This window comes from Pteropus medius, unplaced genomic scaffold (genome assembly GCF_902729225.1).
Source record: "Pteropus medius unplaced genomic scaffold, Ma_sr-lr_union100, whole genome shotgun sequence".
Taxonomy (NCBI): Eukaryota; Metazoa; Chordata; class Mammalia; order Chiroptera; family Pteropodidae; genus Pteropus; species Pteropus medius.
In genome coordinates, this window is record NW_024352784.1 from 6,779,059 (window position 1) to 6,791,020 (window position 11,962).

At 37.5% G+C, this 11,962-nt stretch overlaps 1 pseudogene; it reads right to left on the bottom strand.

Moving 5' to 3' along the window:
* Positions 1-4,799: 4,799 nt before the first annotated feature.
* On the bottom strand, positions 4,800-4,917 carry LOC120590658 (uncharacterized; annotated as a pseudogene).
* Positions 4,918-11,962: the final 7,045 nt, after the last annotated feature.

Consider the following 11,962-nt stretch of genomic DNA (forward strand, 5'->3'; position numbering starts at 1 on the left):
GCCCAGCAGAGTCCCTGGCCTGCCCATGTCTGCGGGGCTTGGGGACTTTGCTCCCAAGTGGACGGGCTCAGGTGGAAGCCCTTTGGTCTCCGTTTCATCCCATCGGCCATGCGGAAAATGGCAGCTCAAGGTTCACCCGCCCTAGTGAGCTGACTGGGTCCAAGGGCCTCAGGTTTGGCGGCCAACTTGATACTATCAATGTAGTTTCTATTTCGGAAGATGCTTACGTGGGAAGAGCAGAGCTGCACACATTACTTACGGTGACTGCACCGCCCAAACCCAATCTTAGTCTCGTGCCGGAGCGGGCCACCGTCTCCCAAGATGGAGGCCTGACCCACAGAGGAGTAGAGGCCGCGCGGTGAGTGGGCGTGGTCGGGGCGTGGCTGAATTTAAGGCCCTCCCCCAACCTTAGCTCTCAGCAGCGCGTTTGAAATGTGCCTTTAAAGGTGTGTTCTCTGCCGTGTTCTGTGTTGGTTCTTATAAAAGTAACTGAAGTATAAACTTCATTCCTGTTAATCATTCAGTTCAGGTATAAGCATTTTTTGTAGCCCTGTTATTCACAGATTGCCTCATTTTTTTTGCTATTTTTTCTAGAAAATTTTTTTTTCCTAATCTGCTTCAAACAATGAGCCTATTTCAGCTTTGTTTCTTTGTTTTTAGTCTTTGATTCTTCTGGCTATTTCTCTAGCTCTGGCCTCAGTTCTGAGCTCTTGACCTTTATATCCAGCTAGGTATGGATCATCTTCATCTGAACGTCCTGCTATAGACACTCCAAATCAGTAAACCCTAACCTGGATTAATTACCTTTCCCTTCAAATCTGCTCTGTCTCCTGTGGCTCCAAATCACTAAATGGTAAGATCGGAAACCAATGCTTCATTCTCGATTCCTCCCTTCCTTTGCAACACTCCCATCCCACTCCCGACCAAACTCTGCTTATTACAATACTCCCATCCATTTCTATCCATTTTTTTGTCATTCTCCTGTTGCATTTTAATGCCTACCAGGCCCCTTCATCTCAGTGGGTACCAACTGCCTAGTACTCTATGGTAAGGGTTCAGGTAGTTACTACAGTAGACTCTCAAAGAATCTCACTGCTTCCAGTTTACCTTTCCCAAATCAACCATTTGAAGAGCAGCTACTGATTTTTTAAAATGCGTATCTGGCCATGTTTAAAATTCATGCTTAAGGTGAAAGTTTAAGCTCCTTAGGTTAGATCTTGCCTTTCTCTCCAGCTTCATCTTCCCATACCTTCTTTCAGCCCCACTCATATTGAAACTCCAGCAAAACTGAACCTGTTGTACAGTTCCCCTACACCATTATGTCCCTTTATTCATGTTGTCCCTACTGTCACTCTTACCCGCTTCCCGTCCCCAAATTTTACCTGGCTAAATCCTTTTGTTGGTGTAGACGTGGCACAGGAGATTTTATTGAGGGGAACCTTGGCGGTCATCACCGCTGACCTATTCCTCACCACCAGACTGGGTTAGGTACCTCCTCTTCTGTCTTCTATGTCCCTCCAAATAAACCTCTTACTACTGTATTAGCCACATTGATTATAATTACCTATTTTATCTTGCTGAGGTTTTAATTTCTGCTTCCCCCCTCTAATCATAATCTATTTGAGGGTGAGGCCATATCTAATTCATATCTTACTCCCAGTGCTTACTACAATGCTTGGCACAATTTGGTTGGTTAAATAGTCAGAAACTACAGACCCATCTACCCTTAAGCTGAATAAACCAGCTAGGCTACAATTTTTTTTTCTGACCCAGCTGAATTCCCTGGAGTGTACCTCCCACTAACAAGTTGAGAGTATTTAACACTAATCTTGAAGGGAGAATGGTAGCTTGGATTGGGATGGTGTTATTGTAAAAGACAAAAAGTAAACTGATGCTATAGATGTTTACCCTCTCCCTCTTACTTTCCTTTCTGGGACCCTATATTAACCCTTGATGTAGCAATACTAAACTGGTTGGCACCCACTGAGATTAGGTAGCATTCAAGAGATTAAGCAATCTTTTGTGATAATGAAGATTTTCTGAAACTTCATACTGACTTCTTCGTTAGGGACCTTTTCTTTTTCACTTATCAACAAGAATGAAACAACTTCTGGAGATTGGTTCCATGTTCTGCAAATACAGGCCTGATCTTATCACTCCTTGTGTTAAAGCAGAGGCAAGAAAAACAAAACTAAAGCATGTAAAACAGAATATAAACAGAGTACCAAGGAGCTTATCAAATAAGTTTACTTATAACCATTTTATTTCAAAGAATATAAGTATTCAATTAATCTATATTCGAGGCTTCAAAGTTACCTTTTAAAAATCAGTAATGAACGTAGACTTGGGCCCATGATGTGACATAATTAATAAACCACAGATTGCCATTGATCTCTGGGAAAGATTTTTTCCCCCCAGCTTTCTTATCTCAACAGAACTGACTCAGTTTTGTAGACTCATTATTCATCAAATTAAATTATTTTTTATCTCTTTTTTTTTTCTTTTCTTTTCTTTTAAATTTATCTTTATGGTGACATTGGTTAGTGAAACCCAATAAGTTTCAGTTCTACATTTTAACAGTAAATGAACACTGTGTATTCCTCTCCCCTACTCTCCTTCAGCCCCACTCATATTGAAACTTTCTGCCACCACATATTTGACCCCCTGTACTTCATCTGCCTCCCTGGTGCCCCTCCCCACCACACTCTGGTAACCACTAGTCTATTGTCCATGTCCATAAGTCTCTGTTTGTTTCTCCTGTTCATTTGTTGCTTTTAGGTTTATATCTCACATATAAGTGATATCATGTGATTTTCAACTTTTCCTATCTGGCTTATTTTGCTTAGCATGATTATCTCCAGGTCCATCCACGTTGTCGCAAATGGCAATTTCATCACTTATTATGGCTGAGTAATATTCCATTGTATATATGTACCACAGCTTCTATAGCCAATCATCTATCGTAGGACACTTCGGTTGCTTCCATGTCCTGGCCACCATGAATAATGCTGCTATGAACATCAGTCTGTAAATATCTTTTCGGATATATCTTTTCAAGTCTTTGGGGTAAATACCCAGTAAAGAAGGATTGCGAGATCATATGGTAGATCAATTCTTTAGTTTTTTGAGGAACCTCCATACTGTTTTCCATAGTGGCTGTACCAATTTGCAGTCCCACCAGCAGTGCATGAGGGTTCTTTTCTCCACATCTTCTCTAAAATTTGTTAATAATTGACCGGCTGATGATAGCTGTTCTAACAGGTATGAGATGGTATTTCATTGTGGTTTTGATTTGCATTTCCCTAATAGCTAGCGATGTTGAGCATCTTTTCATATATTTGTTGGCAATTTGTATGTCCTCTAGGGAGAAGTGTCTGTTCAGATCCTCTGCCCATTTTTTGATTGGATTGTTTTTTTGTTGTTGTTGTTATTGAGCTGTATGAGTTCTTTGTATATTTTGGATATTAGGCCCTTTTCGGAGGCGTTGCTTGCAAATATATTTTCCCATTTGGATAGTTGTCTCTTTAAATGTAGACAGTATCTTTTGCTGTACAGAAGCTTTTTAGTTTGATGTAGTCCCAATCATTTATTTTTCCTTTCCTTTCCTCACCTTTGAGGTCAAATTCGTAAAATCTTCTTTAAGTCCAAGGTTCATGAGTTTAGTTCCTATATTTTCTTCTATGCGTTTTATTGTTTCAGGTCTTATATTCAGGTCCTTAATCCATTCTGAGTTAATATTGGTGGCTTTCCAATTTTCCCAGCACCATTTATTAAAGAGGCTTTCCTTTCTCCACTGTATGTTTTTGGCTTCTTTCTCGAAAATTATTTGCCCATATAAACATGGGTTTACTTCTGGACTCTCGATTCTGTTCCGCTGGTCCATGTGTCTTTTTTCCTGCCCATACCATGCCGTTTTGATCACTGTCACTTTGTAGTATAATTTGAAGTCGAGCAGAGTGATGCCTCCAGCCTCGTTCTTTTTTCTCAGGATGGCTTTAGCAATTTGGAGTCTTTTGTGCTTCCATACAAATCTGATTATTTTTTGTTCTATTTCTTCAAAAAAATGCCGATGGGATTTTGGTGGGGATTGCATTAAATGTGTATAATGCTTTAGGTAATAAGGTCATTTTACTATGTTGATTCTTCCAATCTAAGAACACAGAATATCTTTCCATTTCTTTGTATCCTCTTCGATTTTTTTAACAGGGTCTTATAGTTGTCATTATATAGATCCTTCACATGTTTCATTAAATTTATTCCTAGGTATTTTATTCTTTTTGTTGCAATTGCAAAAGGAATTATTTTTTCCACTTCTTTTTCTGACACTTCATTATTAGAGTATAGGAACGCTATGGATTTTTGAACATTGACTTCGTATCCAGAGACTTTACTGTATTTGCTTATTGTTTCTAGTAGTGTTCTTGTGGAATCTTTAGGGTTTTCTCTATAGAGAATCATGTCATCCTCAAATAGTGACAGTTTGACTTCTTCATTTCCTCTTTGAATGCCTTTTATATCTTTCTCTTCCCTGAATGCACTTGCTTGGACCTCCAATGTTATATTGAATAGCAGTGGTGATAATGGACAGCCTTGCTTTGTTCCTGATCTTAGATGGAAGGTTTTTAGTTTTCACCTTTAAGTATAATGTTGGCTGAGGGTTTGTCATATATGACCTTTATACTGTTATTTTTTTTTACTTTATTTTATTTTTTTAAATTTTTTAGGCGAAGCAACCCTTGGTTGACCTCACAGATTGCAAGGACCTTGTCAGCTTATAATTCCTTATTTTTTATTTTTTACACCTACAGCACCTGGTCTTCCTAGGTGGTTTCCCATCCAAGTACTAACCAGGCCTGACCCTGCTTAGCCTCCAAGATCAGACAAGATTGGGCTTGTTCAGAGTAGCGTGCCATAGACTATGGCCTCTGTTTTGTTAAGGTAATTTCCTTCTACACTGATTTTGTTAAGTGTTTTGATCATAAATGGATGCTGTATCTTGTCATGGGCTTTTTGTGCATCTATTGATATAATCATATGATTCTTATTTTTAATTTGTTTATGTAGTCAATCACATTAATCGATTTGCGTATGTTGAACCATCCCTGTGCCTCTGGGATGAAGCCCACTTGATCGTGGTGTATAAACTTTTTAATAAGTTGCTATGCTTGGTTATTTGGGCTTGTTCTTGTTTTTTGAGATAGGCTTGTAATGATATGAACTTTCCTCTTATGATCACTTTTGCCATGTCCCAAAAGTTTCGATTTGTTGTACTATCATTACCATTCATTTCTATGTATCTCTTCATCTCTCTTTTTATTTCTTCCCTGACCCAGTTATTCTTCAGTAGCATGTTGTTTAATCTCCATGTATTTGTGGTTCTTCCTGCTTCTTTTTGCAGTTGATCTATAGTTTCAAAGCATTATGATCAGAGAATATGGTTGGTATGATTTCAACCTTCTTATATTTGTTGAGGCTATCTCTGTGTCCCAGTATGTGGTTGATCCTTGATAATATTCCATGTGCATTAGAGAAGAATTTATAAACAGCTGTTTTGAGATAGAAGGCTCTGTAAATGTCAGTTTATGTCCAGTTGGTCTAATGTGTCATTTAAGGATGTTATTTCCTTATTGATTTTCTATTTGGATCCTCTGTCCATATTCAACAGTGGGGTATTTAGGTCACCTACTACAATAGTGTTTTGGTCTGTTTCTGTCTTTATTTCTGTTAGTAATTGCTTTACATATGTCAGGGCTCTTTGATTGGGAGCATAGATATTAATAAGTGTTATGTCTTCTTGGTTCATGATTCCCTTTATCATTATGAAGTGTCCCCTCAGTATCTTTCTTTACCTTTTATTATTTCGAAATCTATTTCATCTGATATTGGTACCACAACTTCTGCTTTTCTCTGAATACCATTTGCTTGAAATATCATTTTCCACCCTTTCACTTTGAGTCTATATTTGTCTTTGGAGCTGAGATGTATCTCCTGGAGGCATCACATGGTTGGATTTTGTTTTTGATCCATTCTGTAATTCTGTGTCTTTTTATTGGTGAGTTCAGTCCATTCACATTTAAGGTGATTATTGAAATATGAGGTCTTCTTATAGCCATTTTATCTTTTGCTTTCTGGTAGCTCAGTGTTTCCATTGCTTCCTTGTCCTTGTGTTTCTATTTTCTTTATTTTGGTTGGCTTTTGTGGTTTTTGCCTCTGGTTCTTCTTGTTTTATGTTATATACTTCAGTTCTGAATCTTTGGCGTGTGTTTACCATTACAAATATGTGTAAACAATAGTAATATATATACAGTTGTCCATTTTTTTCTACACGTACCTTATCTCCATTCCCCTTTGCAAATCTGGATCTTTGAATCCTCTCCCTTTTCGGTCATTATTATCTCAATTTGTCCCTATGTATGCTGAACATTCATTACTATCTCACTATAGCAATTCTCTTGTTATCATTTAAGCTTATAATGCCCTGTCCTTAGTAAGGGTTGCACTCCTCTGCTTCTATTTGCCTGCTACTCACCTTATTCCTAATTATGTATTTTTTGGGGGGGGTCATTTTGTTTTAGATGAGCTTATGCCTTTCAGTATTTCATGTAATGCAGGTTTGTACTGTAGGATTCCCTCAATTTTTGTATGTCTCAAAAGGTCTTTATTTCTCCTTCACATTCAAAGGAGAGCTTAGCTGAATACATTATTCTTGGCTGGTAGCGCCTTTCATTTAATAGTTTGAATATTTGATTCCATTCCTTTCTAGCTTGTAGGGTTTGTGCTGAGAAGTCTGACAATAATCTAATGGGTTTTTCTTTATAGGTTACTGTCTTCTTTTCCCTGGTTACCCTGAGAATTCTGTCTTTGTCATTGATTTTTTATGATTTTAATACAGTATGTCTTGGAGAAGGCCTTTCTCTGTGTTCTATTGACTTCTTGAATTCCAAGCTCTAGCTCATTCTTTAGATTTGGGAAATTCTCGTCCACTATTTGTCTGAAAATGCTTTCTACTCCCTGCTCCTTTGGTAATTCCTCACCTTTGGTAATGCCCATTATTCTTATGTTTCCTCTCCTGATGATATCAGCTAGTTCTTGTATTTCTCTTTCATTATTTTTCATTCTTCGGTTTCTCTCTTCTTCATTCTGATTTATTTCTAGATTTCTGTCTTCAATATCACTGATCCTTTCTTCCATTTGGTCGACTCTATTTCCCAAACTTGCTATTTCATTTTTCATCTCTTGTAGTATGTTCTTTATCTCCAGAAGTTCTATTCGTTTTTTTTGTTTTGTTTTGTTTTTTTGAGGATTTCAATCTCCTTGCTAAAGAACTCATTCTGCTCATCTAGTTGTTTTTTCGATTCCTGAAATTTTTGACATTTGTTTCGGATCTCATTGAGTTTTTTCAGTAGTACCGTTCCGAATTCCCTGTCATTTAAGTCACATATTTCTATGTCTGTAAGCTCATTTTCTTGAGATTTTTCTCTTTCTTTCTGAGATGCTTTCTCACCTTGGTTGTTCATGGTGTTTAATGGACTATTTCTCCACCTGGACATTAATGGAAGTTAATCTACATTTTTTTTTCCAGAAAGATTTATTATATAAAGTTCTCTCTAGCCTGTTGCAAAGATGGTGTTTTTCTTTTGGTTTCCAGTAGGTGGTGTCTAAGCCTGTTGGATCCCTGCTTCATATGAAGCCTTAATAATGTCTTTTTTTTTTTTTAAATAGATGTTTAATCACGCTTGCTACCCTCAGTTTCAGTCCTTTACAATGTTAGCAACAGTTTCAGTAGCATTTGCTCAGATTTCCCTGGGGCTCCACGATGGTCAGTCTTGGAGAATATGGGAGGACGGGCCCTCTGTGTTGGGGAATGGGGGCTGCAGCTCAGCCTCGATTTTGCAACCACAGCCTGTAAAAATCAACTATTGTTTCTCTGCCATACCGCTTCTCTGCCATCCCTACTTCTCTGCTTTCTGCCCTGATGATTGGGCCTGCCACTGGCCACATGGAGCTCAAAGCTCTCCAAGGCAGGGCTGTTCAGGGAACTCACTGCACCTTCTTCCGTCCCCCTCTCCTCCTATAAGGAGCTCCGGCTGTGAGAGGCAGCTTCTTTGTTTTTCCCAGTCCACCGCTCAACACCTGGGGTTCTGACCTGTGGTAGCTTTTACCTGCAGATTCCATGCTCAGATGTGCTGATGTGCAGTTTGGGTACTTTTTGTTGAGTTTTAGATGTTCAGCTTATTGTTGTTTCAAGGGGAGAGATCTGGGGATGTTTCTCACTCTGCCATGTTCCTAACGTCACTCCTAAATTGTTCTTTTGCAATGACTATTGTTCAAAATCTGGTGGGCCCTATATGATCCATGACATAAAGCATGATGAACTCAAATAAGATTGCATTGGGAAAAATATTGTTATTATTATTAAGACTATTTTAAAATTGCAAACTGAAAGTTTGCATGTCATTTTTTCAAAACTCCACCTTCCTTCTCCAGAGTATTGGCTCGTAACCCAATAGTTTCCATAGGAGCAAGCTGACCTAAAATTTTTTCTAGTGATCATTGTTACACTATCACCTTATGGCGAATTCTGCAAAAATATCAGAAGAGAGTGTGCAGTTGGCTATAATCTATGAAACCTATTTCAAATATTTTGCAAATATGTATTCACACGCTCACATACACACATACAAACACAGAGTCATTTGCTATTTAAACATCTAGGATGGCATATGGTCACCTAGGCTTTTGTATATGGGAGAGGTTTCTCAACAAAATATAAGAAGCTAGTAATAATAGGAAAGCACAGTCAAATCCTAACTTTCTCTGCAGCTTAAAGTCTAGGCAGCTGTTGATGTAAGAAACATCCAAACCTGTGGAGAATTTTTATGCATTTACTTGAGCCAAACTGATGACATTGCTTGCAAGCAGGATCTCAAATGCTCTGGAGAATGCTGGTTTCGCAGTTTCCTTTATACAGTTGGAATGAAGGAGGAACATGAAGGTGGAAGAAAGCAAGGCAGAGACTTACAGGACAGTTAACCAGATTATATGTTCTCTTAAGGGTGGTTAAGCTTCCAAGGGTCTGAAAAAGAGGCATTTCAAAGGTATGTTAACCTAGATGCACAGAAACAAGGTAAAGATAAACATTTACTAAAGAAGTTATATGCCTTGACTACCTACCATGACCTTTCCAGTTAGGAATTTATGATCAAATCACCCAGTGAGATTATTTGTGGTCACTGGACTTGTCAGATTGATTATAGATCTGCTTTTTCATCTAGATGAAAGCTATCCCAACCTTTCGGTAGCCTTCTAATTATTGTAAGAGCAATTTTATCATTCAATGCTTGGACTGAAGAATGAGTACATGGTCAAGGGTTGTTTTAAGTACCAGTTATCTAAAACTTCAAAATGATGAAATTGACACACACACACACACACACACACACACACACACACACACGCTTCAAAATGATGAAATTGAGACTTATGAATACACATCATCACAGCTGTCGACTGCCAGCCTCTGATTTCTCTTCCTTGGCAGTATGCTGGGGCTTAATGCCACTCTAGTCAACTGTGCAACAGTGTAACAAGCCCAAAGCATAGACATTATCTCTGTTTTTGAGATGTATTTGAGATTCTTGTTTTAACAAGTGTCCTTTTTATTAAAAGTAATGAATCTCCTTTTAAGTGAAAGGTCATTGAAATTAATATTTTTGCTCTTAATTTATTCATACTGAAGAAATATCGAACTACAAGTCTGAAAGAGATACTAAATAATAACATTAGGACTTAATCCCACAGCAACTTGGTAAGAAAAGAGGCCCAGGTTTTTTAACAGGGTGGCCTTAAGCAGTCTCAAATAGATACAAGTTTTTATCAATATTTGATTGACCTTTGCTTCTTTGGCTAGAAACCAGTTATTGGCTAAAATGCTTAAGTACAACTTCACCCCCTAGTTATTGATTCTTCTATAAAACTTTTATTTTAGTGCCAGTAAAAGAGTCAGAGTAGGCATGAAGTCTCATGACAAACCAGGTAATTTCAAGCATTATAAAATAGGACTATATTTGCTATGTTCAGGTATGTGTTAAATGCTTTGCATATATTATTTCCTCAGAATTTAGAGGTAGATACTATCATTGTACTCATTTTACAAATCTTGAAACAGGTTCAGAAAGGTTAAGTGCTTTCTCCAAGGTCACATACCTGTGACAGAGCCAAAATTAAACACAGTCCATTTAGCTGCAACTACACTATATTACTTTGTGCCTTCTAGACCAGGGGTCCACAATCTCCAGGCCATGGACCGGTAGTGGTCCATGGCCTGTTAGGAACCAGACTGCAAAGCAGAAGGTGAGTGACAGGTGAGCAAACGAAGATTCATCTGTATTTACAGCTGTTTCCTAGCACTAGGATCACAACCTCAGTTCCATATGAGATCATCAGGCATTAAATTCTCATAGGAACACTGGTCCCTGGTGCCAAAAAGTTTGGGGACTGCTGCTATAGACCTCTGCTGTCCAATAAGGTAGCTCCTAGACACATGTGGCTATTTAAATTTAGATTCCTAAGAAATAAAATATAAAGGTCAGTTCTTCAGTCACTAACCATATTTCAAGTTCTTAAAGCCATATGTGGCTAGTGGCTACCCTACTGGCCAATGCAGGTACAGAATTCATTATTGCAGAAAGGGCATTGGACAGTGCTGCTCTAGACTCACAAGTAACTGGGATGTCCTCCCTCTTTCTGAAATTGCAAATCATACAAATTACCTTATTACTTTGACTTCCAGGAAGTTCAATTTCAAATTTTAAGCTTAAATATTACAATAATTTAGCCTCTGTGATCAACATATCAGTGATCATCTTTTCCTTCATCTTGACTTTCTACCTGTGTTTATTATTGTTTTGTTGAAAATGTTATTGTTTCAGGTTTTCTTAAATCATTTGTGGGAAAGGGTGAAATATAAATATAAATAAAATTCAGGACACATGATCTGATTTTTGCATAACCTCCCTGATATAAGGTACAGAATAGGACTCCTTAGCCAACTATATGCTATTACAAGAGACTCACTTCTCAAATATAATAATATAGGCAGGATGTTAGTAAATGGATGGAAAAAGCTATATCATGTAAACATTAATCAAAGGAAAGCAGAAGAGGCTACATGACATCAGGTGAATTAGATTTCAGATGAAAGATAATTACTAGAGAGAAGGACATTATATAATGATAAAAGTGTCAACCCACCAATAAGAGAGCAATCCTAAATATGTGTGCAGCAGAAAAGAGAATTGCAAAATATGTGAATAAAAAAGTGATAAAATTGAAAGGAGAAATAGGCAAATCCAAAATAAAAGTTCAAGTCTTCAGCATCCATCTTTCAATCGATAGAACAATTAGATTGAAAATCAGCAAATATTTAGAAGAATTCAACAACAGCATCAAACAACAGGATCTAATCAATACTTTAGAACATTCTACCCAACATCATTGGCATATTTCAAGTGCTTATGGAACATATACCAAGATAGACCATATTTTGGGCCTTAAAACAAACTTTAACAAATTTTAAAGGATTTAAATCATAAAGAGTGTGTTCTATGATACACTGGAATCAAACTAGAAATCATAACAGAAAGATAACATGAAAATCTACTATTTGGAAACTAAATAACATACTCCTAAATAATCTATGGGTCAAAGAACAAGTCTCAAGGTAAATTTTAAAAATACACTAAACTGAATGAAAGTGAAAATACAATATATATAATTTGTGGGACACCCCTAAAGCTGTGCTGAGGGGGAAATTTATAGCACTAAATGCATAAATTAGAACGTAGGAAGTCTTACTATATCTAAGTTCCCATATCAAGAATCTAGAAAGAGAAGAGCAAAATAATCCCAAAGCCAGCAGAAGGAATGAATTTATAATACAGAGAGGTTGAGGGCAGGAGGG